This window comes from Strix uralensis, chromosome 9 (genome assembly GCF_047716275.1).
Source record: "Strix uralensis isolate ZFMK-TIS-50842 chromosome 9, bStrUra1, whole genome shotgun sequence".
Lineage (NCBI taxonomy): Eukaryota > Metazoa > Chordata > Aves > Strigiformes > Strigidae > Strix > Strix uralensis.
Window position 1 is genome coordinate 18,233,442 of NC_133980.1, and position 24,992 is coordinate 18,258,433.

Genomic DNA, 24,992 nt, shown 5'->3' on the forward strand with positions numbered 1-24,992 from the left:
ACGCCGACCCCGCCGAGCGCAGGGAGCGGGGCGCGCTCACGGCCGCAGCGGGGGCTGCGTGGGGGGCGGCAGCCGGGGCAGGGGCCGCCCATCGGCCCAGGGGGCGCGCAGGCCCCGGCGGGGCCCCGGCGCCGGGAGAAAGTAGTCCCTCGGCCTCCCCCTCGCGCCGCTGGAAGGGGTTCGGCGGCGGAGGCGGCGGACGAGGCGGTGCTCGGTGCTGCGGCTTCAGCTGATAATTGAAGGGAAGAGAGGCGGTTGCTGCCGGGAGGAGGGGAGGCACGGAGCGTCTGCGGAGGCCGCGTCGGGACAAACTAGGTACCTGGGGCCCCTCCGCTCTTTCAGGGGGCGCCGGGGCGGTGGGCGCGGGGCGGGGTGGCGTTGGGCCCATCGGCAGCCTCCGGGCCGGGCGGCCGGGCCTGTTGTGTCATCCCCGGCATTAGCTGAGCTGCCCTTCCCGGCGGCCCGGGGCAGGGGGAGGGGAGCAGCGCCATCCCGGAGCATTGTTGCGGATGGGGGGGGGAGGGAGGTCGGGGGGGGACGACACGACGCCGCGCTGGTGAGTGGGGGGGGGGGGGGGGCCGGAGGTGTGTAACGGGGTGAGGGGAGGGGAGCCTCGCTGAGGAGGGGAGGGGTGGAAATGGAGCTGACAAAATGGCCAGGCAGTCACCAGAACCTGCTCTAGGGACATCCCCTCTCTCCCCGGCGTCGGGTAGGGCTGCTGCCTGCCGCCTCGCCTCGCCCGGGCTGCCCGGCGTGTGGGGGGAGCGCGGCCTCCCCTCTCTGGGCCCTGTGGAGCTGCTGATACAAAAGGGCAGTGTCAGTGTTGACACTGCCGTACCGATTTGTATGCCCTTTCCCGTCTTCTCCCTCCCCCACTGTGGTTGGCCCCCTTTTCCCTAATGGCTTTTTTTTTTTCCTTTTTCTGAAGGAGCTATCGAATATCTTAAGAAAAAAATAGCAATTTCTCTTTCCTTCCCCCCTGCCCGGCTCGATAAAAATGCTAAATAATCGGCCGACGTCCATATTTCACAAGCTTGGGGAGGGGGGGGGAGAGAGGAAGAAGGTGGGAAGAGAATGGAGGCGCCTGTAGGGTCGGAGTTACAGTGTTGACTACCCACCAGAGGGGTTATTTTCGCAGTTAATGTTCTAGAGCTGATGTTTTTGTTGCTTTCAGTCAAGAAGCAAGTTGCCTGGTCCTCGCGTTTGCTTGCATAATGCGTCGTACTTGGAGGCTGATCAAACGCTGGGTTCTGCCTTTCCTGCCTGGCTCTTCCTCCTTCTCCTTCCCCTTCCCCGGCGGGCTGGGGGGGCTGGGGAGTGGGAGAAGTTTTGAGGTGCTGGTAGCACTGACGCTAGCCACCTCCTGGTTACTGCTCTGGTTATCTGGGGCTGGGAAACAAACCGATACCGGGGCTTTCGCCAGACCTGTAGGCCCGTCTTCCTGCTGTTCAACTTTTTTTATTGTTCCCCCTTCCCCCCCCTTCCTAGTGCACTGGCTTTCTCGACAGCCAGGGGTTTTCACAGAACGGGAGTCCGAAAGTCTAGACTGTGAACCGGAAAATAATAGGGGAAAGAATGGAAAGTTATGTCAAGGGCTTTGGGGGAAAAACATCGACGTATCGAACAAAGGTCCTGCCTGTATTGGAGAGAGGCCTGCATGTGAGGCCTGATTGTGTCGCATTTACACACGGGGAAGAAATGAGTGCTTGGTACTGGCCTAAATTTATTCTGTAAGTCTGGCATGCAACTTGGGAACATTTTTAGTGTGTGTGCAGTTTGTTTTGAGGGTGGTTTTATTATGTGTAGCAATCCAATAATAATTTGAATTTGAACTATTTTTTTTCCAGAAGACTGTTTAGGTTTTTTTTTCTTCCTGCCTTGTTCAGCAGAAATAATATTGATCCAGAGGTTCTAACACCATAACACAAAACTTTACTCAAACAGGATAACTTCCACAGTTTGTTTTGTGTGTTTTATGAATATTGAGCTTCCTGGTGCTTTAAAGACTGTCAGAAAGAGGAGTTGAGTAGTTACTACCTGACAAATATGAAGTACATCCTTCATAATGAGAAAGAGGAGGCATTCTAATCACTTAAATTGAAATTAATTTTATAGGCTTTTCTTAGGGGAGCTGTCACTGTGGATATACGTTCTTTGTAAGACTTAAAAAGCTAGCTGGCATTGCTGTAATTACTTCTGTTTAGTATAGTCTCTTTCCAGTTCTGTCTTCTCTCCCACCCCCAAGATTAGACTTCTAATTGTACAGGGGTGGTTTTTGGTATTTGATTTCTGCTCAGATTTGTGAGGCTTTTAAGTTTTTGATTAAGCTCAAAGTTTTAAAATATATTTTATTTGTGTGTATATATATGAAATGCATAATGAACATGAAAGCAGTACTTGAAAAATAACAGTATACCTTTCTATTGTTTGGTAGCCTATTTAATAAATATTGATAGGAACTAAATGAATTTCATTTTTTGCAGCTAATTTTAACAATGTTATATTTGAACTAAGAAGTTTAAAAGCAGTGTTTTGGTGAGTAAATACTGTAATACTTCAAGTTTTCAGAAACTTACATGTTTTTAACTTGTAGTTTCTGTATTTGTAAAATGGGGCCGATTGTGCATGGCTTGGTTCTGTATATACATTGGTTTTGATCTTAAAATGGAAGGGTATTTTTAGTTTTTATTGTTTGGTGTATCCTGTTGTTGTGTTAGAAATATAGGTGATTGATATTTTTTTTTTTTTTCCCCCACACTTAGGGTCTCTGAAAAAGTTGTGAGTAGTAAGCTTGAATTGACAACTTTAAATTCGAATATTCTTCAGTCTCCAGATGGCTCCATAGGTAGGAACCAAAACAGGTCTTAGCTGTTAGTAGAAAAATTGTAGGTCATCCACAGTGTGACATTACTACTTATTAATATAGCAGATCTACTTCAGTAGGAGTGCTGACCTGTTGAGTAAGAAGCTTATGAAAATGGAGTCTTTTGATGTCTTGCAAAAGTTTTTCAGGCCAAAGTGACCATTAGGGAAACAACTTGTATCTTCCCAGTAAATGAATAATCAGAGCTGTCATTCTCAATCAGAAATCATGTACAGGTTTATTGTTTATTTTTCTTTTTATGTTGCATTTTGACCGCTTGTCTTCAAACCCAGGATGTAAATATTATAGAAAAAATTAGTAATGAAAACTTGTTCTTATGAAATCATTCCTAGATATGAGGCCCAAAGCTGTAGGCAGCAAAGACACTGTATTCCTTTGGCAGCAGTTTAACAGAAATGTAATGCAGTTGACTTTAATGTCATGAAAGAAGACATGATGAATTTCTCCGTGGGTCCTTACATCACTGATAGGTACAGTTATTTACTTTAAGACAACCCAGGAAGATAACCTGACTAAATTCCTTTTGTTTCTAAGCAGTGAAGCTGAAGCATGAGCAGGGAAGTTATTGTTTGACTAACCTGTATGTTTGTACTTAATTTGCAGTGTAAGTGAATCTCAGAACTATCTGTGTTAATCTTATATTTATAGGCCATTCTATATTTTCGAACAGCTAATTAGTTAGCATCATGTAGAACACTTCTGATGATGGGTCTGTCTTCTGTCACACTGAGACTAAATTATTGTGACTAAATATAATCAAATCCCAAAGTTGTACAACATGGTGTATTATCACACTGTCAAAAACTTAACCTGGAATGTTTCTGGGATCTCCCATTGGCCTGTTGGATGACCTGTGTCCTGTTCATCACCTTTCAAATTAGTAACACTCCCTATAAAACACTTTGTGGACTCTGACACTCTTAATAGTGGAAACTCTTCATCAGGCTGTCACTGCTCCATTCAGTACTGACTCTGAAGGTACATCTGAATTTTTTGGTAGGGTAACAGATTACCTTTGGGTCAGTGTGTTTAATTTTTTGAAGAAGTAATACCTACTTTGAATTTGCTCTTAATATTTTTATATATAGTATCATAGCAGATTTATGGGAGTATATGAACCAACTTTTTGCCAAGCATTTTCATAGCTAAGTTTTAGTTCAGGACATGAGGTTAATAGCTGCAAAACAAAGTCACGTTAACTCTTTTTTTTCCTCCTGATATTTTTTCAGTTTACTTGAAATAATATGTTTCTCAAGGAGGAAAACTATTTACAGACTTCTCACTGGTGATCAAGCATGACAGAATGCTTGTGTGTAGCTGCTTGTTTCAGGATGTCTTTTTTAAGAAAAATGATTAACTTTAAAACATGAATTCAGCAATCTTCTGTAAATGCAAAAATTCTAGCTACACGTGATACCAAGTGTACAGTCAATGTGAAAGACAGTGCTAAGTCAACTAGCTTCTCCACTGTGTGCTTTCAGATACCAGTGATGGTTACTTTGGTGCGAAGGTTAGTTTTGAGGAGCAATTGTTCTCCTAATCCTGCCATGTGATAAATTTTTTCTCATCAAGTTGGTAAAATCTAACTGTGTAAATATGCAGTCATATTCTCCTTCAATTCTGTCTGGCAGCCAGGGTTCGAGCACACATAACCAATCTGTTTACTCTCACTGTCTATAATAAGGCTTGTCTTGCAGTGTACTGACTGTTGCCAGTCTTACTTGACTCATGAACATAGTACAAATATGGCAGAAAACTGCCATGTGTAAGAGCAATACATAGTCAACTTTTGAAGTGAAGACTTTTATATAGGAAAAAATGGAAAAGTTAGATGTATATCAGAGAAGTAATTATGGTGATCTAATACTGGACTTCAGTAGTGAAGATGTGTGAGAAGTACTGGCAATGGTGTTCAAGCCATAGTTGCCTTCAGTTGCTCCTAAAAAGCCTGTCTTGTCATGATTCATAGAGTAAGACAGTTTGGAAAGGACCTCTGGAGGTCACTTGGCCCTGCTCACCACTTGACTTTATCTACTCTTGAACAAATAGTTTTTCATTGATCACTGTAGTGATAAAATAGCTCCATCTTGAGTGATAAGAAAGGGAAAAAGCAGCAAACCTACAAAGTTATGTGTGGAGAAGAAATGGGAAGGATTCTACAATGTGTAGCAGTGCAATGCTGTCTCATGGAGCAGGGGGGAATCACAGTTTCTCAGTGTTTTCTGAATGGATCATTCTGCTTTGTGATGGTGTCCACAATAAAGTGCATGTGCTGAGCTGCAAAGATTTGACCTTCTTAAAAGGTATGAAAGGGTCTGAGTCATATCCTGGAATGTGAACCTTGAGTTGTAGGGAGCAATTTGGTATTTCAAAATGGAAGCTGAGGTCCTTGGTACTTGTTGAACAAGAAGGCTTTTTCAAGATCTGAAAGTCAAGGTATATTTCTTGTTTATTCTGCTTTCAGAGTACCTTGTTACTGACAACCCTTGTTTTATTGCATAACATCTAAATAAGTAAACTTAGTGTAAAGAAGGGCAGCTACTTGCTAGACTCTTGTAAAGGTGGAAATGAAAGAATACAAACATGTTCTTTATTTTCTGATGCACATGTGTTATTTGGGGACAAAGGTGTTAAACTTTTCAGAAAGCTGTTTAAATATCAGCAATGTGAGTCTCCTTCAGATTGTGGCTGACTACTATTGTGTGTTTAAAGTATGGTTAATATCAGTTGTTATTAATGCAGAGCAGTAACTGTGAAGAATTTTTACTTTGATTTTTAGGGGTAGTTCCTAAAGAAAAACCATTAGGAAAAACAGCCCTGGGACAAACCTTCGTAGGTCATCTGTTACATACTTATGCTCCAAGGTAACTAGGTATAGTCTTAAGCTATATTTGCTTTTAGAAAACATGCATGCTGTTTTGTTCTCCATGTCTAACTTCCGTCTTACTTGCCTCACTATGAGCTTATTATGGTTTCATATCCACTCTGGGTAGGAGAAATGATCTTCTCTCTGTACTGTGGGCTTTTATGTGGTTGAAGTCTGTTCTGTACCTCCTCTCTTAGTCCAAGACTGCTTAGATGTAAAAGTAGAAGTACAGGTAAATAAAAATGGAAGTAAAAAATACACTTTTATGTAGTATCTTCTAAGTTGAAAATGTGAGGTTTTAGAAGCAATATAAATGAGTTGAGGCACCAAAAAAGGAAAGCTGTAAACAATGCATAGTAACACTAGTGATGGTAGACTTCAACATCCCCCATGTCTGCCTGCCCTGCCCCAAAGAAAAGGAAAAAAAAACACACACATATGCACACACCTCCCCTCCCTCCCCAAACAATCAAGGGACTTGCATTAAATTTCCTTGATGTTGGTATAATGATTAGATGCTTGCTTTAACTCTTGGAGTTAGTGAGGAGAAGCTGTCTTTACATCATATATCTTTGTGGAATATGAATCTGTGGTAGATGTCTATTTTTGGACAAGATAATATTGTAAGATGTTAACATCAGGGCTAAAAGATGGCATCTTATCCATGTTAGTAATGTTCTGTGTCTTCTAATGTCAAATCCTTTATGTAATTAGCCTATTCAGTACAGAGAGTGTCCCTTCCTGGAAGGTGTGTGCAGTGTAACTGAACCTTCTGATCACAGGTGAGATGTGGCTATGCATTTAAGAGAACTAATGAAGAAAGTAAGTGAAGGTGCATATTAATAGCCTGTATGCTGAACACAGACTTGGAACTCTGCCTTCCTTAGAGAGTGAATGTTCTCTTCCTCTTTACTTTGAGGATATATACTCTGTTATAAGCAAGCTACTGACTGGGAACTGTAATTTTTCTTTAAAACTTCACTTGTTTTGGCCTTTGCAGTTGTTTCAGGTATAACAGCCTGATGAACTCATCCATTGTAAAGGGGTGAGGGGAAGGTGGGAAATCACTAACTTGAAGAAGGGTGAGCATACAGTCATAGTCTGTGTGAGTAAGCCTGAGTGAATAGCACCTGAGAAGAAGCTGCATAGCTAGGTTTCAGATCTTTAAGTAACACTAGTAAACAAAATAAATGGGTTCAGGTAGTGGAAGTGACAGGAATACCATTGGTGTACATAAAAATGCAGCTTGATTTGAAGTTAATTAGAAAAACCTCTGGAGAAAACACCATTTCAACTGAATCTCATTTAAAGAAAGTGACGGAAGCGACATAACTTTAGCAAACTTTAAGCCAGGGTTCCAAGTGTTAAAAGTTCTGCTTTAAAGATCTGCTACAGTCTATTCCACAGTGTTTTTCACATTTATGTAATGACAATGCATGTTGCCATATCTTCCCCTGGTAGTATTCTGCCTGGTTTATTTAGCAGATAGCTTTCTACAATAAAACACTGGTAATAAAAATGAAGACCTCCATTATACCATAAGAATATGGTATAAAGAAGTTAGTTTCATTTCCTTACTTGGTTACAAAAAGCTTGGCAGAAGAACAAACATACTTTGCCAAAAATAAGACAGCAAATATGCTTTCTTCAAATTTCTTGTATGACAACTTTTAAGTTGATACAGTTCTGCTGCATAATCCCTATTTCTTGTTTACCTCAAGTATTTGTTGACTTGCAAGGGAATGTAGCCATGTTTTATACTAGACTTTTGACAACAGGACTCCAACTTAAAACTTTCATCAGCACTTAGTAACTAGAATTGGAAAAGAAGCATTGTTAAGACAAATGCCCTTGCACACCTCACTCTGCAAATTTAAATACTCCATTGAGCTGAACTGAGCTCTCTCAGGTTAACCTTCAAGAGGAAAGATGAATTTTGTGGAATTTAGAATGTGAAGGAACAGTACTGTTTAAATGCCTTCCATGAACATTTAAATACTTGAGCATTATATTGACAGTAGTAAGGATGGGAATCTTTTTCTTAATAGTTTAGGGGTTCTTGACATAGTGCCAAAACAGGACTGGAGTTGGAACAGAATGGGCACTGAAGATTCTGACTTAACTGTGTTGTATGCAGATGAACTCAAGTAAGCTAGGACCTGAGTACTGTAAATTTGGAAACTTGAGGTAAATACAAATGTAGCAATGAGTTAATTTTTGAAAGCACACTTAGAAGAAATGTAAAGTTGCCTGTGAGACTCCACTGAAGTTAGAGGCAAAGTAATCTCAGTCTGTCACTTTCAAAATAAAATGCAATGAACACACTTGTTGCTATACTTCATTACTTCCAGAGGTTGTCTGGAGTAAAGTATATTCCCTGAGTGCATGAGGCTTTTTCCTCTGTCACAGACTCATCCAAAAGCTGTTAAAACTTACTGTAGTTTTAAATAAACTAGATTACTATTAGGTAACTTAAGTCAGTGGGTAAACTTAATGTAGTTCTGTTGTCTATTCTGCAGAATTCTTTACTACTTCATGTATTTTGTTCAGGTGAAGTCTGAGTTTCTATCAGCTTGAGATCTTGCACTTAAATTCTAACTGTGCTTCCTGCTCGCAACACTTGTAGTGTCACCAGAAACACTTTAACTGCCTCAACCTGTTTTTGGCAGTCTGACTGTTCTGAAGTAGTGTTGCTTCTGTTTGTGGTATATGTTTTGTTGTTTCAGTTTCATGGCCACTGAAATTACTGGAAACCCTATTAGATCTCACCTGTACTATTAATGCAATTAATTTTAATCTTGTTTTAGTGCTGTTTAGCGCACTTTAAAAATTTAATCTGAAGTAAGGCAAGTAGGTTGCTGTGCATTGCAAAATTGCTTAATGTGTTTTCATGTAAAAGCTGTTCCCCTTCAACTAAGATACAGTTTCTTCCTTACAGATTTTTAGATTCGTGGTATTGTTTTCCTTCAACAAAATTCTGTCAGGATATTTGAAAAGTCAGCTCAGTAAGATGGCAAATCAAAACTAGATAGCAGATGATATTGTTAATGGATTTAAAGACAGTTAAATTATTTTTTGACTTTGTTCTGTAACCCATTCTGAAATATCAGTTGCCTTGATTGTTGTTAATAACTCAGTTACAAAATTTCTATGTTGCACTTTCATAGTGTTCCTGTGTTTTTGTCTGCTAGTCCTGCGTGTAACTCTTTCCAAAAAAGTTTTCTGAATGTATTAACTCTGAGAGATTTCCCCCCCACCCCCACCCCCCCGCACACACACATTTGGGAGATATCAAACGTGAACATATGGGCACAGAGTGACACAGCAATAGAAGGATCAAGCTGGATAAACAACCTCTGCATAGAATAACCCTATCCAAAAGTGTGGTGTATGGTTTGTGGTTTTTTATTTTTAAATCCTAGAACTTGCTGCTTACTGCAATAACTTGCTTTGTGGAGAGCTATCTGCTGCCTCCCCCGCTCCTTCCCAGCAGAAGGTGTGGGGACAAGTTTTCTTTCCTTAGTCACAACAGAGTTTCAGTGGTAGATACCATGGGACAGAACAAGAAAAGCTTCACAAACTGCAGATAATATAGGTTTGATTCTTTGCAGTGTCTTCTCTGACTTCTTTTATCTTCTGAGAAAGAATGGGTGTTAGGCTAACAAGAATGGTGCTCCAGTTACTTCCTTAGCAAAAATATGAAAGAGGGGGTACTAGTCTTTTCTAGGAACTGAACCTTTAAAGTAGTTTTTGTACCTGAGTGTCTCAGTCCTGAGCAACATGAGCATACCATCTCTGGTTGGCCTAGTAGAACAACAGAACTTGTTATTTGTCAGTTGTCTGTAAGGACAGTGAAGTACTACTGTCTAGGAATAAGCTTAGTAAGAGACTTCATAATGTGAAAAGTGTAATCTGCTAATATTGTTGATACATCACTTAAATCTCTAACTTGCAACCATCTAAGAAGCAGCTAGGTGCATGCATTGGTTTTTTTTTTCATACTTGCTTTTTTAATTCTTCAGTCTTCCTAGGAGATTCTTTCAGTATGTTGTTTCTTTAAATTTAGGATCATCTAATTTCCTGCCTGAATTTTTCTCAAAACTGTTTTGCCTGCTAACTGTATCAATGCTATCCTCTCATTTAAAGTAACTTTCTTCTCTTGATGATCTACCCTTGGCCCATACAGAAAGCTTTATAACCACCTTGTTGCCAGGCTAAATAACACAGACTTTATTAGTCACCTCTTGTAAGACCACTTTTCTGTTCTTTCAACTGGAATTCATCTGTCTTGACCAAGGCTGGCTGTGATGGGATGGTGTATTCCAGATAAATACTTCTTGTACAAAAGAACTGCAGAATTCTTAGTTACTCTGTAACGGTATATATACCTAAGCATTGGTTCCTCTTCCACACCCCCCCCCCTCCCCTCCATTCCCCTCTGGTATCACTCTGAGGAACTGGAACATGTAGTCACTACTGGTTATTTCAACGGACAAGGGCTTGGCTTATAGCAAACCCCCTTGTTTCCAGTACAAAGGTATAGGATCTCCATGCTGCTTGGTATTATTTTACTTCATAGCATTACAAGTATCTCATTAGAATAATTTACTGATCTGTGTTTTTGATACATACTTATTATTTTGGGGGAGGAAAGGAGGAGAGGAAAGGGGAAGTGTAGGTTTTGATAGTTTTTGGAAAAAAAAAAGGGGGGGGGGGAGTTTTGAGGGAACAGCTCCAGCTTTCAGTAACCCTATCACCTGGGTAGTTACGTTGAAATAAGCAAGGCTGTAACAATGATAAGGCTTTCTATGGGTAATAGTATTTTCATTGTTACAAATACCTTCGGATAAACTCATATGATGATGTATTCTATTCATATGCTACTTAACAGCAATTGGTTGTTTAAATAGTTTTGGATTTAAGAAAACGAAGTAATGAATGACCTCTTTTCTATAAGCTTGGAAATAGTAGCAAGTGTCCTGAGTTCTGCTGTCAAAAAACTATTTCACTTCTGGACTCTACTGATTTCCTGTCATTACTGAATTAGGGTTTCAAGATCTAATTCCATCACAAGTTTAAGATTTAACTTGCCTGCCTTCAAGTGTTACAAATGTATAAGCAAGCACCCATAGTTTACAGAAACTGTAATTTCCAACTGTTTTTCTGAACATTGGGCCTCTGACTGCACATTCACAGTAGCCATGAGTATCTTAAGTCCTGCTATGTCTAAAAATGAAAGTACTTTAGACAAAAATACTCTTGCTCTAGTGTGCTTGCTGTAACACAGCTTTGAAACTGACAGGGGTGGAAGGTTGTAGTTTAATAGTCCTTGTCAAAGAGTACTTGTACTCTCTTGCTAAACTCTGGTTCAGTGAGAGTGTCTATCTACATATGTTCATAGAGTAAACAAGTATAATTTCATGGCACTACTGACATAGTGAAGGAGGGTAGGCTGTCTTGTGAAAAGTATTTGAAAGAAGCAGTCTTAAATCTTAGCTTGTCAGGAGAGGACAGGGCCTATTCCTGGAAATGCTGTCTACACTAATGGGTTCTCTTTTTAACAGTAGTTTGGTTTTTGTTTGTTTTGTTTTTTTTAAAGCAAAGGGACAATTCTTCCTTACTGTGTTTGTGGATCACTTTAGATTGGAGTACTTCAAATGCCTGACTTTTAGACTGAAATATCTAGTTGCCAGCTAAAGGCTAACAGGAGGAAAAAAACCAAAAAGTGCAAAAGTGTGTGTAAGTGTTCAGTTTTTATACCACTGACTATAGCTGTATTGTCATAAATGTTACAGCTATACCGTGAGAGGTAGTTGCTCCCATAGGGATCTATCTCTGTGCTTAGTTCCTGTAAGGGAAGGTGTTCTAAAGGTGTTAACCTGCCATGCTTAAGCTTTGAACAGCAGAGGCAAAGAATTCAAGAACCCTGAGTTCTGTGCCCACTGACTCATGAATGCTGCTCAGAGATCACTGTGTGACAAGTAGAGCAGATGTAAACTACTGTTTTTCCTCTGATTCTCAGATAGCTTGTGTGAGGCATAGCTGAGTTGGGGCTTGTAGGCCCCTATCTTTGCTTTATGTATATTATCTAACTTGTTAAAAAAGCCTACTTCAGAAGGGTTTGGTCTTTCTGTTGACAATATCAGAAGCAGAAAGTGACTAGTGCAGGTCCAGACCTGTGACAGCTAGAAGCAGAAGCTCAACCTATAGTAGAATACAGTGATTTAAATGTCCAAGTTTAGTTAAGTCAAGGAGCATCAAAATCGAGGGAGTTTGCTACTATTTAATAGTATTCCAGGTGGTGGCAACAAACTAGAGCTGCACCTCCTCTTGGTGTGTGTGTTTGCTGTGGTGTTGGGAAGGTTGGTGGCCCAGCTTTGAGGTGGGAATAATTAAAATACACATTTGTGACTGGCTATCATCTAAGCTGCTTTGTTCTTTATACTTGCTGCAGTAACATTTGTGGTGGGAGGGTGGAGGAGAATCTGATGTAATTTCAGGTTGCTTCAGCAGAATTTGAAAGCTTTTACTGGTGACAACTGGTGATAGTTCTAAAGGTTTGAAATTGTATGTATAAACTTGTACAGATGCAATCTATATTTTGGCCAACTCCTGAAGTTTGTGCTGAATTCTAACATGAAAATGGTCTGCACAGGCATTAGTGTGAAACTAGTAATTGTACTCTAACCCTGTACCTTCTGAGGTATTTGAGTAAGCAAAGGGGTTTGAAATAATGACATAGTCAAAGGTAGGAACTTTGGGTAAATACATGTAGTAGTTGCAAGCTACCTTCTACTAAGTACACAAGACTTTTACTTAGTTTTTAGATTAGAGGAACTAACTGTCCTTTCTTATTTAGATGACTATGCTCACTAGGATGTCTTCCAAGAAATGTAGTTGGGTTTTTAACCTCCATCACTACTGTGGTACATAGCAGAGTTCAGCTGAAAAACTCCATACTGCAGACTCACAGCTCTAATGCCCTGAAGTCTGGCTTGTTTAGGTTTTCTCTCCTTAGTCTGTACTGTAAATTTAGTAGTAATTTTAATCCTGTATGAAGAGTGTAAGGAAGTGTAATCACTATTAAGCTTAGAGTTAATGGAGTTATTAAAAAAAAAAGTGTGTTTAGCTCAATGTCTGTCATACTTGAATATGTACAGAATGTTTGTGCTGTCATATTAATTAGAAAAGTATCCATTATAAAACACACACTGCTATACCACAGCTGAAATGTTTTTCTTGAAAATAAAAAAAAGCACTCCTGAAACTTTCAGGCTCTTATCATGCAGCTGTTTAATGTAATAAATATTGTCAGATTAGTATATGCTAATGGCATATGCTGTCCTTGATATTTGAAACTACAACACCAGACTGCTGATTTGAAAAACCCATGTTAAAAGCTTCATACCCTCCACTTTCTAATTAACCAAAATAGACATTTAATTGGAAATAGTTCAATCTATTTCTTAATAGATGCTCCAAGTTTGGTGAGCAAAGTTTTCAAACTGTTTAACTTTCAGTTCTGTGGAAGAAGTTCATGCTGGACAGATCAGGCTGTTTTCAAATTGCAGTATCTGTGTCCCAGAACTGTTCTGCCAGGGGAGCCTTTAAATACAAAGAAAACATATAAATAAAGTTTGAAAAGCATAGAAGACCCAAAGTTAGTACAATTAATTTGGCATCTTTGGTAGCTAATGGGGGTTGGAGGTGCTGGGAAATAATAGATGGGAGAAGAGATTTATTTCAAAGACTTGAAGTAGGGAAATAGAGGCAGTAAAGATACTGTGATTACTAGAACGCTTCATTGCTCACTAATCATATGTGGGATGGGGATGTGCATGCTCCTGGCAGAGTATCTTTGATTAGCAAAATAGATGTAGGATTAAGAGAGGCTGCCGCCTTTATGAAATACCTAAATTTTGCATTTGATATAAGATACTGTGCAGAGGGGAGGGAAGGAAGAAACTGATCACTTTGGGGCCTACAGGTATTTTCCCTCTTCCTTCACAAGCCTAATTCATACTTGTTCTTTAATCTCTCCCTGAAGCCACTCCATTCCCTGTGTTTTTTACTCAAGTGTTGTAAAGAGAGTTCTGTCTTGCATCATGATGAATCTGCCCTCTCTAGTTAAATATCCTTTTGTTTGTCTTCCTTACTAGTGCATTTTATTAAATGGCTTAAAATAAATATTAAGAAGGATGACATGCAGAGTAGTTCTGAAGCTGTATCCACATCTTATGGATGTTTTTTAAAGAAACAAAACAAGAGACAAGACATCTTGCATAGGAATTGTTGAGTGAAGTTTGCTTTCAATTCAGTGTCAAGGGTATGGGATTATTTTCATGTTTGCAAAAATGTCTTTCAGGAGCGTAGCAAGATGGATGCATAGCTTTGCTCCAGAGTATTCTATCATTGATGTACACACAAAGTACTTAAAAGAAACACTGTCTTCCTTTCTTCTTTTCCTCACCATATCATCTTCCAATCCTAGACAAGGCTAGAATCAATTGGTGTTTGGGGGTGATAGGTTGTAGGTTTGCTTGTAAGGCATAATTAAGCATTAATGCAGGAAAAAAGGTCACCTGTATAGGATGCTACTCTTGAGTATTCTGACTGGGTTAGAGCAAACTGCAAGAGCAAAGATTTAACAAATCAGCTATTATAATATCTAGTTCTTAATCATTTTGGTCCTAAGATCAAGCTATAGAAAGCTTACAGTTCTGCTCATTCGTTTATATGTATCTTGGAGCTGTGGAGAAACTGTTTTTCTGATACGTGTTCTGTATTATTGGTAGTCTGCGAGTCCTTTCAGTACATCAGAGAGCAGCAGTTTAGCTGGGAGGTAACAAAAAGCTTCGAACAGATTTAGGCAACATCTATTGGAACATCTTGCCAGGAAGTAAGTAACCTTTCTTCCAATTCTGAAGTGATTGACTATTGGCAAGGAATTCAGGCTTTGGCAATCCTGGCCATGCTGTGACCCTGAGGAAAAATACCTTATTAGTGTCAATTTATTAATCTAGTGAACTGTAAAATATGGGCATAGTTACACTTGTTGCTTGTGCAAGAGAAGTGTGTGCATAGCTTGGGAGAAAGGGGGTAAAAATCATTGGTGAGGTAAAGCAGAAAAAAAGGGCTGGTGGTACTTGCACATATGGGAAGGAAGAGAGGGATTTGTAGTAGACTTTTTTTGTTTGTATTAAAGTTTGATGATGGTGAGTTCTTGTCTAGTTTAAAAATAAGACTAAGTCTGGCATCCTGCTAAAAAGCATTTGAAAGAGCTCTAATATTTAGATTTGCTAAAGTTCAGCATCTTAACCCTCTGTGTTCAGGTTCTTGGGACACTTGCTCATTTGTGGTTACCATACTCTGTAATCCCCGTGTACAGCACCTCATTCTCACAAACTTGTTTTATTTGTCAAGTGCTGAAAAGGTGCATATGTGCAGAGTGGAGTAGACAGTCTTGTCAAAGCATGCCATAAAGTTCCTTTATTCTTTCATAAAGCTTGGTACTCTGCCTTTTGACAACTTTTTCCATGAATTTAAAAGTGAGAACCTTCTTAAAATGCAGTTGTGGAAGCTAATATTGTATGCTTTTCCGTGTAGTTACCATGAAAGAATAGCTCTGAGCACTGTAAAGTCCTGATCCTATCATTGATAGGATCAGGTCTTTGATCAATGATAGGATCAATTTAAAGACAGCCTAATCCTTGGTGCTTAACAGGTGTTTCTTTGGGTGTGCCTTCCTTTTGTTCAGCTTTACACAGAACTTCTGTTTCTCTATACAGATGCTTGGTAGGTAGTTTGGTTCATGATTTCATACAAGATAAATGTCTTTAATTGTGCCTATGTCAGTAACTTGGTATGTGTATTGGAGCTCACTCTTAATTACATCACTGCAAGGTATGATGTCAATGTTTAAATTGTTTTTCTTTGATTGAGAAGATGCATCTGTGGCACATAATTCCAAGATGCCATTGGTTCAAGCACTATGCCGTTTAGAAACCTTAAATGTGTTTTAATCCCTTTGTTGTGCAGTATCCTTGTGATAGCTAAAGATCCATATGCAGATCCAGTGCTGAGGAAGCCGGAAACTTAACCTGTTTTAATTGTATTTCTTCTTCAACATCAATTAAACCATTTCCCAGATTGTATCATATGACGTAGGAATCTTGCTATGCAGTAGGCCTACGTCCTTTTTTGTGTGGCATTTGGATAGAAGTCTTTGCTAGGAGGATAGCATAACCTGCTTCAGACAGTATAGGAAAGGAAGCCTCAACAGACATCAGGTTGGAGTCAGTGCTAACCATCAGTGATTAGAAAAACAAAAGGAAAACTCCAGAGATCATACAGATTTGTCCAAAACTTTTGTAAATGATATTTTGAAGATGCAAAAACTTAAGACCCATTCTAGTTAAGTAGAAAACAGATGAGTACCCCCCCTCTCCACTTCCCCTGCAAACCTAGAATATTTTTTAAAATTTTTGTATTTATCTTTAAAGTAATTCTCTTAAAGACATGCTAGTTGAGTGAACAGGCTTCTCAACTTTTGGCATTTCTGTATGTAATCAAGTTTCAAGTTGAAGCTGAATATTATCAAAATGAAGACCCAGTCTCCTCCCTCTTTACCTTGTTTTCAGGGTAGATCTACATAATGCCCTTAGTCCTGTAACCTTGGGTTTATCTGTGGCGCTTGTCTAATCTGCATGTACAGGTGAACTGTTGTTTGTGTTTCTTCTCCCAGCAGAAACTTCTGTAATTTCTCTGAATTTCTTCATTCTAGTGGCTAACTGAAGTTCTTTTCCTGTTTCAGCCCCACCCTGGCCCTGGTTTTCTAAAAGATTGCAGAGATCATTTTATATTAATTTAGACTTTGGGTGGCCAAACCATGTTTTACTAGCCACTGAGCTCACTGTCTCTCTGTAAGACAGTTTGGCAAAAGTTGATTAGGAACCTGGCAAGGCTCAGGCAACCTGCCATGCTGCAACTTGGGGCATGTATTGTCTAACAGGCTCTGCAGGTAGGACATGTGTATGTACCGTATCAGTATGTCTTGTGCTATTGCACTTGATTTTACTTAAGGGCTGTGTGTGCCAGATGAAGATGAATGGCAAACTGCAAATAAGGCACCATCTGGTCTATGGGGTTAGAATAGGGAAGAGGCTTGGTGTTGTAGCAGTAGGTTCTGCATTCAAACTCATAGAAGTAAATGGAGCTATGCAGCGCAGAGACAGCTGGACATTAAGCATTGCACAGGGCAGACTTGGAGTGGGTGATGATTTTGGGTGTTTCTTGGGTCACTTGTGTGACTATTGAAATCAAGCTTCTAAATTGAAATTTGCACTAATCACTCAGCTGACTTTTTTCTTCACTGGTAATAAATGCCCACTGCCCCAACTTCATCACACCTGTTTACTTGGTCTGAAATTGACCACCTACCTGCTAGCTTGTCTTCATTTCTGGCAGTGTCCCTGATCTGTACTTCATGAAGGACTTTGTGCTTTTGTTCATGTTGTCTCACAGAAGGTAAAAGCTCCTCATTCAAATTCATTCCCCTATTCTGAAGAGAATGTTCTCCCTCATGTTTGCCAGGCAGCATGTTTTTTTATAATGTTACTGAAAGCTTAAGCCACCACACAGATAGTGAATTTTGGCTCCTACTAAACAAGAGTTTCTAGAGAAGAACTGAAAATTTTACTTCTATTGCTTGTGATGGCTTTTGTTGGGAGTTTGCTCAAACTAAAGAATTCACATCAATTAATTCACTCTGGGTACAAATAGCAGAGTGTTGGTCAGAATTTGGCTGCTGGAAAATACGTTCTTTTCCCTTGAAGAGATATCAGTTACTTTTGTTTAATTTAAAAAAGGAAAAAAGTTATTATTTCCATTGTTGCTAACAAGTTGGAACCACACTTATATTAGTATCAGGTAGCAGAATTGCATACTGAGGCTTTCATAGTGTAAACTTCTCTGTCTAGCAGCTTGTCAGTAAGTAGCTAATTTTAGAGTTCCTGTAGAGGTGAAGTCAAGCTTTTGCTGTAGGATCTGATTTGGCAGAAAAATTTTGCTCTGACAGAAGTGTACACAGAAAAATAAACTTTAAACACATCTGTTCCTCACTTTTCCATTCTCTTTTCCATTGCTGTGCTAAAAGGGAAAAAGATCTGTCAACAAAGAATCAAAAACTGGTTCAGTATTCTGCAGCTAATGTTTGCTGTGTTTATATGTGCCTGTTCTCCATGTGGTATAACAAATCTTTCATATTACTAAACTGGCTTAAATATCTCGGGGCTGCTTTTTAAGCTGAGCTGTTTCTGGCTGACTTGCAGCTACCCAGATCAGACTATTGCTGAATATAGGTTGAATCAGAAATTTCTGGGTTCTTATGCTTTTGATAATCTTTGTGTGCAGAAAAATATTAACTACTGCAGAATTGACTGAATTATGCAATGAAACTTAATGTTTAGCTGGTTAAAAAACCAAACCAAAACAGAGCACTGAAGATTGAGAAACTACAGGTGGTGTAAACACAAAAATATTTTCTTAAAGCATTGGGTCCTGGCATTCTACCACTGAGGGAGCATTCCCTTCCTTTGTTAATTAACTCAAGTCAAACTATACACTGATGGAAAACTTATATTGAAGTACTTTGGATGTGTTGCAAATGGTGACGTGGAAAGGTAACAAACTTGTTCATTTGGAGAATGACAATTATTTGAGGTTTTTTACAAGCGCAGATTCTTTGAATTAAATTGTGATCTACCCTTATAAGTAAATGTTCTAAGATTGCTTTTATAATCAACTCCATTGCTGATGCTCTCAAAAATGAGAGGAGTAGTTGCTGTTGACAAGATATTTAATTTCCAAAGATACAGTATGCTAAACTATAGAGAAGCAAGAGAATAAAAGGAAATGCTTTCTGTTTTTCTTAACTTCTCTTTTGGATGAGGATCTAAGATCTGAATGACACTTGTGTACTTTTCTGAACCAAAATGCACTGCAAAGAACAATACAACTTGTAATATTTCTGTCCCTGATGAACATAAGAGAAACAAAGCATGAGGTGGCAAAACTAAAGAGGGATGCCCTCAAAACAGCATTATATTTGTTCCATGCAACTCCTTTACTTTTTTTCCCCGGACTGCAGCCTCTGGTCTTTCACGGGAAAGGAGTATAGGAGATAAAGGCTTTTACAATCTTAATGTTAGCTAGCCCCCTTAACCAGCACTTGAGAATTCAGTTAAGATTTAGTCCTGGTTTAATTTCTCAGTGCACTGATGGTGAGTCTTTCTTCAGTAATGAAAGGAAGCTATGGATTCCTGTGTACCATGAGCTGTGATCACCAGTTGTGCAAACAGACCTGACACCTGAGCTCACCTTTGTATCCTGTATAACCGTATACAGAATAGAACATGAGCAGTGTTTTTTTTGTTCCTTTAAGCTGTCCAGTTGAACAGGAATGTTCTGCTGTCAAACTCCTGCAGGTGCATTTTTTTTTTTAGCTAATTTGTGGCCCTCCCCTCCATCCATAGGTTTCTCTTGGTTTTTGAGCTGTTTAAGTTCTTGAACAGTCAGTTGTACTGTTGGCTACTTATAAAGCCATCTGCCAGCAGTACCTGTGCTTCTCTGTAGTTTTGAGTAGGACCTTGTTTGCTCTTTCAGTTTGACTCTTCCACAGCCTGAAAAGACTTGCTAAGGTTCTGGCTGTGGTGTTCAGGCCAGTCTACTGTTTTCCTTCTAAACCAGTGATGGGTGTCAGGTCTCAGTAATCTTTGTAGAACAAGGTTTTAAGCTTCTTCCAGGTCACTGAAGACATTTTCAGTTTGCTTTTCTGTACCAGGCCCAGCAAAAGGTCTCTGCAGTCTCAGACTTCAAATTCAACTGATCTGCTTGAAGCAGAGGAGGCTGTTCAGCTTCTGCAACTCAGAATGTCTTCCTGCTGTTAGAAAACTATTCTTATTAACACTGGAGCTTGTGATAGCATGTATTTAGATTTTTTTTTTTTTTCTTAAATGATACTTGACCTCTGACTTCCCCAGACTGTTCTCAAGCTATGGTAGCTTTTGCACAGATACTTTTCAGTCCTTTCACCAGACAGACAGTAGATAATTTGCTGGCTTGGGGTGATGGCATGTATAACCTATTGGATCACACAGTCTTAACAACCTGGGCATACCTCTAGTGAGCAGTGTTGTACATCTTTTTCAGAGGCTTCTTCAGTGTTCTGGTAGAATCATAGAATGGTTTGGGTTGGAAGGGACCTTGAAGATCATCTAGTTCCAGCCCAGCTGCCAGGGGCAGGGACACCTTCCACTAGATCAGGTTGCTCAAAGCCCCATCCAACCTGGCCTTGAACACTGCCAGGGAGGGGATAGCCACAGTGTCTCTGGGCAACCTGTTCCAGTGTCTCACCACCCTCATGGTAAAGAATTTCTTCCTTATGTCTGATCTAAATCTACCCTCTTTCAGTTTAAAATGGTTACCCTTTGTACTATCCCTACACTCCTTTATAAAGAGTCCCTCCCCATCTTTCCTGTAGCCCCCTTTAAGTCATGGGAGGACACAATAAGGTCTCCCTGGAGCATTCTTTAGGCTGAATAACCCCAACTCTCTCAGCCTGTCCTCACAGGGGAGGTGCTCCAGCCCCCTGATCATCTTTGTGGCCTCCTCTGGACCCACTCGAGCAAGTCCATGTCCTTCTGATGTTGGTGCCCTCAGACCTGGACACAGCACTGCAGGTGGGGTTTCATGAGAGCAGAGTAGAGGGGGGGAATCCCCTCCCTCTCCCTGCTGGCCACACTTCTCTTGATGCAGCCCAGGACACGGTTGGCTTTCTGGGCTGTGAGCGCACATTGCTGGCTCATAGTAAATTTTCCACCCCCTAATACCCCCAAGTCCTTCTCCGCAGGGCTGCTCTCAATCCACTCTTTGTCCAGCCTGTATTTGTGTTTGGGATTGCCCCGACCCATGTGCAGGACCTTGCACTTGGCCTTACTGAATTCCATGAGATTTGCACAGGCCCACCTCTCCAGCCTGTCCAGGTCCCTCTGGATGGCACATCCCTTCCCTCCAGTGTGTTGACCGCATCACACAGCTTGTTGTCGTTGGTGAACTTGGTGAGGGTGCACTCAATCCCACTGACCGTGATGCTGAGAAAGATGTTAAACAGTGCTGGTCCCATCACTGACCCCTGAGGAATGCCAGTCACTGCTCTCAACTTGTATGTTGAGCTGTTGACCACAACTCTTGAGTGTGACCACCCAGCCAATTCCTTATCCACTGAGTGGTCCATCCATCAAATCCATGTCTCTCCAATTCAGAGACAAGGATGTCATGTGGGACAGTGTCAAATGCTTTGCACAGGTCCAGGTAGATGAGCCAGTTGCTCTCTTCCCTTACCCACTAATGCTGTAATCCTGTTGTGGAAGGCCACCAGATTTGTCTGTCACAATTTGCCCTTAGTGAAGCCATGTTGACTGTCACCAATTGCCTCCTTAGTTTAAAGCTGCCTTCACTAGCTTTGCAAGCCTGTGACTGAAGATGCTCTTCATCTTCTGACAGATGGACCCGTCAGCCCCAGTAGGCCAGGTTTCTCAAAGCAAGTCTATGGTCTAAATAGCTGAACCCCAGGCTGTGACGCCAGTCCTGTAACCAGTTGTTGATTTGCTGGATTTGATTGGTCCTTTCAAACCCCTTCCTTTTGACTGGGAGGGTTGATGAAAAAACTGCCTGCACTCCAGAGTCCCTTACCACTGCTCCCAGGGCTCTGTAATCCTTGACAGTGCTCAGACTGCTCCTGGCTGTATCACTGGTGCCCATGTGAAACAGCAGCAGTGGATAATAGTGGACTCCTGTGGGAACCTGTAAATCTTCAGTTTGAGATAATGAATATTCTGACTGCCAATTAGCAGTATAGTTTCCCCTAATTCTGAACTGTGAGATCACAAATGAAGATATTTTTAGCTTCCTCTTCCATGCCAAGACTTTATCTTCCCAGTCTTTGTCTATAGGTCATTATAGACATGGTGGTTACATACTTTCAAGCTCCTAGTCACTTGTTCTGCTGATTCTGCGACGGTGGCCTGCATTGCCCCTGTCTCAACTAGAAGGCTAGGCAGGGTCTAAGCTCTTGAAAGACTGTGTAAGGCAAAGCTGACTTCTTCTTCCTAATGTAGTAAGGCCCAAAGGTTGCCATAATCTTCTGATGGCTGTTGTCAAGTCAGTGGAACAGGGGGTAACTCCTTACTGATTTTTTTTTTTTTCTGTTGTGGAGTCTGTAGTTCGAGTGTATTTATGGTCTATTGGTATTTGAAAAGTTTTCTGCGGTATCCATACCTCTTTCAATATAGGGGGTATTTTTGAAATGTTTAAGAAATAACTTCCACTCTAATGATTAGAGAGTAGTTGAATTAAAAAGAACTCTTCCACTGTAAATGAATCTAGGAAGAATATTGTGCTGAAACTATTTTTTTTGGTCTCCAACTAACAGCTTATGTATCGTCTGAAGTTACCGAGTGTAAAAGTGAATGTGAGCTTGTCCTAAGTCTATAATGTCTTCAGTTATTGGACCCCTTTGATATTTGTAGCTTACATGCCTGTTTTGCTTACTTCCTCATCTTAGTCCAGGTTACTAGATTGTGTTTTTAAGGAACTGAAGGGGAGGGAATGCTTTCTGAGCTATATGTGATTGCAGTGAGGAACAGGGCCAGAGTTGTTTCTTTTCCTCTCAGGGAGGTTGTCCTGGGGAGGGATGGGGAGTGTGTCCTTGCACACCTGTATATTTACACAGATCTGGGATCTTGGGTTACTTGAACTGACATCTATTGCATGATTTTTTTATCAAATTCTTCTGCTGACTATACTGGCAGTCTGTTAGTGTCTCCTCTTGCATGCCTTTGTATCTGGCATGATGTTTTAATATGTGGTGGTTTTTTTCTTCCCTGTTCTTCGGGATATCTCTCATGATTCACATTTTGCCTTTCTGCTGTTGCTCAGAACTCAGAATGTATTTTGTCATCATGATTGGAAATTGTTGCTACTCAGCAGAATGAGAGATCCTTAACATAATCTAAGGTCCTACTTTCAACAGGAGTTCGGGCCAGATGATCTCAAGGAATCCTTTCCAGCCAAGGCTTTTTTAATGATTCTAACTTAACTCTTGCACTCCAGTTGAGCCCTGCATCAAAAAGGCATCTGGTCTGAAGAGGAATTTTTCTCTGTATGCTGTTAAACTCTGCTTGTCTTCCCATCAATATCTTATTAATGTCTTTCAAGAGAACTGACGAAAGTGATGCAACTATTTAAGTTTGTAGAAATTCTGTGCTGGAAGAGGTGTGGAAATCTGTCTCCTTACCACCTAACATGCTCGTTTTAAGAAGAAACTTTGATGATACCTCCTTGTCTGTTCTCTCAGCAGTGAGGTAATATTACAGTACTAGGAGGATGTAGAATCTTGTTTGTCCTGAAGGTTTTTCCATATGTACTAAATTTGCTGTAGTTACTGTGTCTGTGCATGTATTTCTGTGTGTGTAGCTTTTTTAAATATAGCATTGGAGGGGGAGAATACAAAAAGAGTATAGTCCAGCCTAATGTATGATTCAGGGTGATCTTGTGTGGTTTCTGTATCAAAAGAAGTTAATCTGATAAAAGTCACCATGTGAATTTTACATTATTAGATGCAGTGCAGCAAGTAAGCTTTAGTGTACTCCAAGCATCTTTAAATCATGTAGATGGCTTATGGCTATTCTTGGGGAGAAGGAGGAATGGAAGCAGGTAAGAGAGTAAGTGGTAGCTTACTCTTCCTATGTTGGAAGAAGAAAGCTTGTCATTCCTTAAGGCTCAATGCTTTCATGCTGCTGCATAACCCAGAATTTGCATGAACGCAGCTGAAATCCATACCTCACCATACGTTACAGCACCTTGCAGTTCTTGGGACAATATCTTTTTCCCTTCTTTGTGTATAGAAGTTTGCTGTTGGGATGAAGGGAGGGATGATGAGAGTTAGGGAGATATCAGAAAACTTTTCTAGGAAATCTTCAGTGTGTTGTGCTCACTTCCTAAGCTAGCCCATGAACTATTTTACAACCAGAAGGGACAAGAGGCTGCTAAACTGAAAATGCAAGCCTCTACTTGCATGAAGCTTTGATGTGAAATTTATGTTTGAAGATGAGGACTGGAGTGGAAAAAGAACTGAACAGAGTAACTTGAATTTAGAGAGTATAGTGAGGAAGAATAGTGTCAAAATCAGTTGCACAAGCCTTAGTTTAAAGCAACTAAGTGGACTAAAAAGTCTTCTTACTTTGAGTAGCTGGTGAAGTAGTAGAAGTAATAGAATAAGTGCTTGCTTGTAAGGAAAGAAAATAGGTGTGTATGTTTGCAGGTAAATGAGGAGAACCTTGTGAGGAAAAATGAGGTGCAGCTATAAGATCAGTTTAAAATGAAGTAGTGTAGGTCCAAAACGATCCAACAGTACTAAACCATATGCAGTAAGTTCTTCAGTTTAGTTGCAACTGAAGCCTCAATTCTTAAGTGTGTTCTATGCTTATATATTTAGAATGTGCTTCTACCTTAACTGACTAGATTTCACAGATGCAGTTGTCAAGTAAATTAACGTTATCTATGTTGAAGTGAAGGAATACAAATCTGAAGTCTTAGCCTTAACGTTTTCTGATAAGTACGCTGAACTCGGTTCTGGCTGGCAAGATGTGCAACTTGCTGGAAGAAAATGTTCTGAACTTACAAGACGCAAAACATCCTCCCGTCTTTTCATTCTTCCCCACCTCTCCCTCCCCACCTTTTGCCTAATACTGACTTCAGGTCAGTAGGTCTTTGCAATTTTGAGAAGCTGGACTGCAGCAGCAGCATTATTAAGTAAGACACTGTTGTTTTGGGCCAAGGTACAAAAAAGTATGCTGACCAGTGTCTTTAGCTCAACTCCAAGCAGATAGCCGGTATTATAATGGAGTGTTATAGGCAGAGGTGCTAGGCATATCCTTAAATATTCAGAAAACTGGAGTACAAGAGCCTGAAGAATTTTTGCACTCCTGAGACTCTTGAAAGAACTGAAAAACCTCAAAACCCAAAACCAACAAACATGTCAAACAAACAAGTTCTAGAGCTCATCCAAGTAGACTAAGGAAGCCCTTTTCTTGTGAAAGGGTTCAGTTCCATTTTTCCGGAGGTTGTTACTGGTTTGCCTTGTTACACTGTTAGTGGCCCTAGAGTTTATTGGAGTGCTTCAAT

General features: G+C 40.3%; 1 protein-coding gene across 11 annotated transcripts in view; it reads left to right on the forward strand.

Moving 5' to 3' along the window:
- The first annotated feature begins 161 nt into the window (after positions 1–161).
- TRIP12 (thyroid hormone receptor interactor 12) overlaps positions 162–24,992 on the forward strand; it is an 81,649-nt gene continuing 56,818 nt past the window's right edge. For 6 of the 11 annotated variants that reach the window (XM_074877624.1, XM_074877632.1, XM_074877628.1 and 3 more), the window contains exon 1: positions 162–315. The gene's annotated coding sequence lies outside the window, so the exon portion shown is untranslated. Of the gene's footprint in view, positions 316–2,483; positions 2,536–9,066; positions 9,144–24,992 lie in introns of those variants that run through there. The other 5 variants (XM_074877634.1, XM_074877635.1, XM_074877626.1 and 2 more) reach the window with 4 other exon arrangements.